At 35.6% G+C, this 5593-nt stretch overlaps 1 non-coding gene across 1 annotated transcript; it reads right to left on the bottom strand.

Moving 5' to 3' along the window:
* Positions 1-4171: 4171 nt before the first annotated feature.
* LOC137226894 (U6 spliceosomal RNA) lies at positions 4172-4278 on the bottom strand. Its single transcript, XR_010944587.1, has one exon. It is a non-coding gene; the product is annotated as a U6 spliceosomal RNA (small nuclear RNA).
* Between the last annotated feature and the right edge of the window lie 1315 nt (positions 4279-5593).

The raw sequence follows: 5593 nt of genomic DNA, 5'->3' as shown, positions 1-5593 counted from the left end.
ATTAATTAGAGTGGTGTTTAATCTGAAGATTAATTTGGGAAAAATTTACATCCTAACAGTTTTAATTCTTCCAATCCATGAATATGGGGAAAAACAACTTCTCCATTTATTAAGGCTTTTGAAATTTCTTTTGGCAAAGTTTTATAGTTTTCAGTGTAGAAGTCTTGATCATTTATCATCAAATACATTCCTAGATTTGAAGTGTTTTATGCTAATATAAATTTTATCTCTTTTAGTTTAATTTTATTTGCAACTTTTTTGTTGCTGGTATATAAAAATACAATTGATTTCATACACTGACCTTGGATCCAATAACCTGGATAATAAACATTAATTTTAGTTGTTTATCTCTAGATGTTTTTTAAGATTTTCTATGTACACAATCATATTTTCTATAAATAATGACAGTTTTATTTTGTCTTTTTCTAAACCTTATGACTTTCATTTCTTTTTATTGCCTTATTGCATTGATTAAGATCCTCATTTTTATTTTAATAGAAATAATGTTAGTAGAATCCATATAGTGCCCCCAACCTCAGGAAGAAAGTTTTCAGTAATTGACCATTAAATTGACTTCTCTTTTTGACTTGCTAGGAGTCTTTACCGTAAATCAGTATTGTGTTTTATCAAAAGTTTTTTCTCAGTTATTAAGATCATCATTTTATTTATCTCCATTTTCTGTGAATACATTGAATTATATGGACTATTAATGGTAAACTATTGCTAACATTCCTAGGATAAACTTCATTTAATTGTGATGCATTACCTATTTCATATATTACTGAATTTCATTTTCGAATATATTATTTAGATTTTTTACATATATGTTCCTGCTACATGTTGGTCTGTAATTTTTCCTTTCTTATAATTTTCATAACTATTTGGCTGTCAAGGTTATGCTGACCCCATAGAAATACTGAAAAGGGTAGCTTCTTTTTCTATTTTCTGGAAGAGTATATATAAAATTGAAGTTACTACTTTCTTTACTATTTGCTAGAATTCACCAAAGACACCATCTGGGCTAGGAGTATACTTTATGGAGAGGTTTAAAGTAAAACATTTGATCTCTTTAGTGGATATACAGCATTCTGATTATTCTTTCTTTTTGTGTCAGTTTTGGTAAGTTATATTCTTCAAGGAATTTATTTCATTTAAATGGGCATAAAATTATTTATAATGTCTTTTTAAAATTAATTAATCTATTTATTTAGTTTTTGGCTGCGTTGGGTCTCCGTTGCTGCATACAGGTGTTCTCTAGTTGCTGCAAGTGTGGATTACTCTTCGTTTTTGGGCACAGGGTTCTCATTGCAGTGGCTTCTCTTGTTGCAGAGCAAGGGCTCTAGGCACGCGGGCTTCAGAAGTTGTGACATGCGGGCTCAGTTGTTGTGGCTTGTGGGCTCTAGAGTGCAGGCTTAGTAGTTGTGGCGCACAGGCTTAGTTGCTCCGTGGCACGTGGGATCCTCCTGGGCCAGGGCTCGAACCCATGTCCCCTGCATTGGCAGGTGGATTCTTAACCACTGTGCCACCAGGGAAGTCCCTGCATATTTCTTTTTGTTGTTGTTCTCTTAACATTTTTGTTAATATATGGTATAAAGCAGCACTGCTTAATAGAAATGTAATGTAAGCCACGTATATGATTTTAAATGTTCTATTAGCTACACTCAGAAAGTAAAAAGAAATGAGTATTATTAATTTTAATCATATCATTTATTTAACCCAGTATCCAAAACATAGGCAGATTTTGCTTTGCATGGCTCCAACATGCATTAATTTTAGTTATCACCATTTAATTTAATAAAATTAGTGTTCCAATAACATGGTTCAAATCTCAATTGTTCTGGTATAAAAACTGTGCGTAATTGCATAAAGTACAAAATTCACTGCTATACTTTCAGTCCATGAATGACTATGGAAACAACAGGTGGACATCATTATCAGTGACCAGTCAAAGCATTTCTTTCAAAGTCCACTGGTGATTGGTCAGTGCACATCTGATATTCAGTTCATGCATAGAGAGTGAAGTGTGTGATTGTGTTGCCTCCTTGTCTCTCAGTGTTAAATCCACATGACACTTTTATAAAAATGGATAATCTAAAGAGGGAACTGGCTAATGAGGTGAGAGATCAGCAAAGACATTTTAAAAAGACATTGTTGGAAGTGAAAGCAGGTGTGATTACAAGATGAACAACTGTGTGGGGCCGTTGACACTTCTCCTGTTCAAGAGACTCTAGATGAATAGCCTCAGAAACTTAGTGAAGGTAAACTTACTGACAGAAATGAGGAATGTGGTTGTGACGAAAAGGATGCAGACGACTCAGAAGAAGTGACACCAGCAATAAAATTTCACATTAAAGAAACTTTCAGAGATATTTCATGACATTGGGAAAGCAGTGGATAAAATGCTGGGAACTGATTTCAGAAAGGAACATGATAATTCACCAAGGCTCATAAAAGATGCTCGTCCATATTACAAGTTATATAACAAGAAGGTGGCAGGCCTTGTTCAACCTACTCTTGATATTTTATTATGAAAAAAAACCTTTTATTCTCAGAGTTCCTAATATTTTAAATTAGTGGGTACCAAATAAATTAGTTTTACCACTTTTTAAATCTGCATCCACTTATAACTGATAGCAAGAATTTTTATTGTTTGTACAAAAAATTCTAAAAGTCACATATCTCATAGCATTGTGGTCAGAAAAGATGCTTGATACGATTTCAGTTTTCTTAAATTTACTGAGGCTTGATTTATGGCTCAAGATTTGATCTATCCTGGAGAATGTTCCACGTGTACTTGAGAAGAAATTGTAATCTGCTGCTTTTGATGGAACATTCTATAAGTATCAATTAAGTCCATCTGGTCTAATGTGTCATTTAAGGCCTCTATTTCTTTATTGATTTTCTGTCTGGATGATCTGTCCATTGGTGTAAGTGGGGTGTTAGAGTCCCCCACTATTATTATGTTACTGTTGATTTCGCCTTTTATGGTTGTTAGCATTTGCCTTACATATTTAGGTGTTCCTATGTTGGGTGAATAGATATTTACAGTTGTTGTATCTTCTTCTTGGATTGATCCCTTGATCATTATGTAGTGTCCTTCCTTGTCTCTTGTAACAGTCTTTATTTTAAAGTCTATTTTGTCTGATATGAGTATTGCTACTCCAGCTTTCTTTTGATTTCCATTTGCATGGCATATCTTTTTCCATCCCATCATTTCCAGTCTGTATGTGTCCCTAGACCTGAAGTGGGTCTCTTGGAGAGAGCATATATACAGGTCTTGTTTTTGTATCCATTCAGCCAGTCGATGTCTTTTGATTGAAGCATTTAATCCATTTTCATTTAAGGTAATTATCAATATGTATGTTCTTATTGCCATTTTCTTAATTATTTTGGATTTGTTTTCGTAGGTCTTTTCTTCCTCTTTTGTTCTCTTGTGATTTGATGACTATTTTAGTGTTGTTTCTGGATGGCCTTTTCTTTTTTGTGTGTGTTTCTATCGTAGTTTTTTGGTTTGCAGTTCCCATGAGGTTTCGATATAGCAGTCTATATACACACAAGGCTGTTTTAAGTTGCTCGTCTTTTACTTCCAAACGCATCTCCCATTTCCTGCCTTTGTATTCTCCTCTTCTCACAGTTGCTGGTTTTGATATCATATCTGTGTGTGGATGCTTTCCTGCTTTTACTGTATGTTTGCCTTTATTGGTGAGCTTTCCCATTTGTCATTTCCTTGTTTCTAGTTGTGGCTTCTTTTTTTTTTTTTTTTTTCTGCCTAGAGAAGTTCCTTTATCATTTGTTGTAAAGCTGGTTTGGTGGTACTGAATTCTCTTAGCTTTGCTTCTGTAAAGCTTTTGATTTCTCTGTGGAATCTGAATGAGAGCCTTGCTGGGTAGAGTATTCTTGGTTGTAGGTTTTTCCCTTTCATCACTTTAAATATACCATGCCACTCCCTTCTGGCTTGCAGAGTTTCTGCTGAAAAATCAGCTGATAACCTTATGGGAGTTCCCTTGTATATTATTTGTTGCTTTTCCCTTGTTGCTTTTAATAGTTTTTCTTTGTATTTAATATTTGTCATTTTGATTAATATGTGTCTTGGCGTGTTCCTCCTTGGGTTTATCCTGTATGGGACTCTCAGCGCTTCCTGGACTGGAGTGAGTGTTTCCTTTCTCATGCTAAATATGTGGAATGCTTCATGAATTTGCATATCATCCTTGCACAGGGCCTATGCTAATCTTCTCTGTATCATTCCAATTTTAGTATATGTGCTGCCAAAGCGAGCACTAAAGGTCACATAATAATCATAATTTCCCCCCATTGATTATTTTAACCATTTGTGTAGTTTTGGCTCTTTTATGGTTCTGCACTGTCTTGCAAAGCAAGGACTGCCTATATTATCATTTCAACATACAATCTATGTAAGATTTTGGGATATATTGCATTCTTGTTTTCATACTAAGTCTTCAAACTACCATGATGTGTATTTTACACTTATAGAACTGCTCAATTTAGATCCGCCACATTCCAAGTGCTCAATGGCCACATGGACTAGAGACTACAGCATTTGACAGCACAAATCTGGAGTGTCCTTTCTTTCTAAACCGGAATCGAACAGTGTTGGCATTGGTGGGAATATGAGTAGCTGACTGGAAACTTTCTGTCTAAACAAATCAAGGCTTAAGGTGGGGAACGATGCAGAATACAGTTTCTCCCTCAGTGGTAGCAAAGATACTGTTGTTACTTCAGCTCCCTCTGGAGAAAATAAGCCTTGAATTATTCTCAGAGACTCACTGGAATCAGCCTTGTTGGAACAGTAAGGGTAAAGAAGAAAGAATGAGTCTTCCAGGGAATATACTGGCTCCTTCATGCCCCATTTGAGCTGAAATAGCTTGGCTCATATTAGCTCTGGGGTGATTTGTAAGAGCTTTTGGGTTAACGCATTATCTCTGAAAGATCACCTAGAGTCTGATGGCCTCTGAACAGTGGACAATCTGCTTGGAGTTTTGAAAATACTTTTGCAAGTTAGTGGAGTCAGCAAACTATTTATTTGATATCTTCCTCAGCCTCACATTCTGGGAATTCCCAGGGGCCTAATAGGAATGGTAGCAACACCTGCTTGGTTGTCAGTTTGCAGGCATCTTTCTTCCTAACACTTGGCAAATGACTACCCTGCCTATTGTCCTAATATCTCTAGATTTTTCTTGGGTGAACAAGATCATAGCATCGATTCCTCTTTCTTATCCCAGCTCTCCCTGAAAGTTGGCCCATAAATATTTGTAAACAGTTAACATCTGAAGTTAGATGAGTGGTGTGTGGGTGTGGGTGTAGGTGTGGATGTGTGCATGCACACACCCTCAGGCTACTACACTTTCTAACAAATGACTCATTCATTAGGAAAAGAATATAGCAAAGTAGTGAAAAGCACAATCTTTGAAGGCAGACCAAAGTGAGCTCACCTTTCAATGCTATCACTTCCTAGCTATGTAATCTTAATATATCTTACTTAATATTTTTGTGCCTCAGTTTCCTCATCTATAAAATGGGAATAATAGTACCACCAACTTCATACAGTTGATATAGGAATTAAATGAGATCAGAC

The sequence above is a fragment of the Pseudorca crassidens genome, chromosome 6 (genome assembly GCF_039906515.1).
Source record: "Pseudorca crassidens isolate mPseCra1 chromosome 6, mPseCra1.hap1, whole genome shotgun sequence".
Lineage (NCBI taxonomy): Eukaryota > Metazoa > Chordata > Mammalia > Artiodactyla > Delphinidae > Pseudorca > Pseudorca crassidens.
The sequence above is the reverse complement of the archived record's forward strand: the minus strand, read 5'-3'. Positions and strand labels throughout refer to the sequence as shown.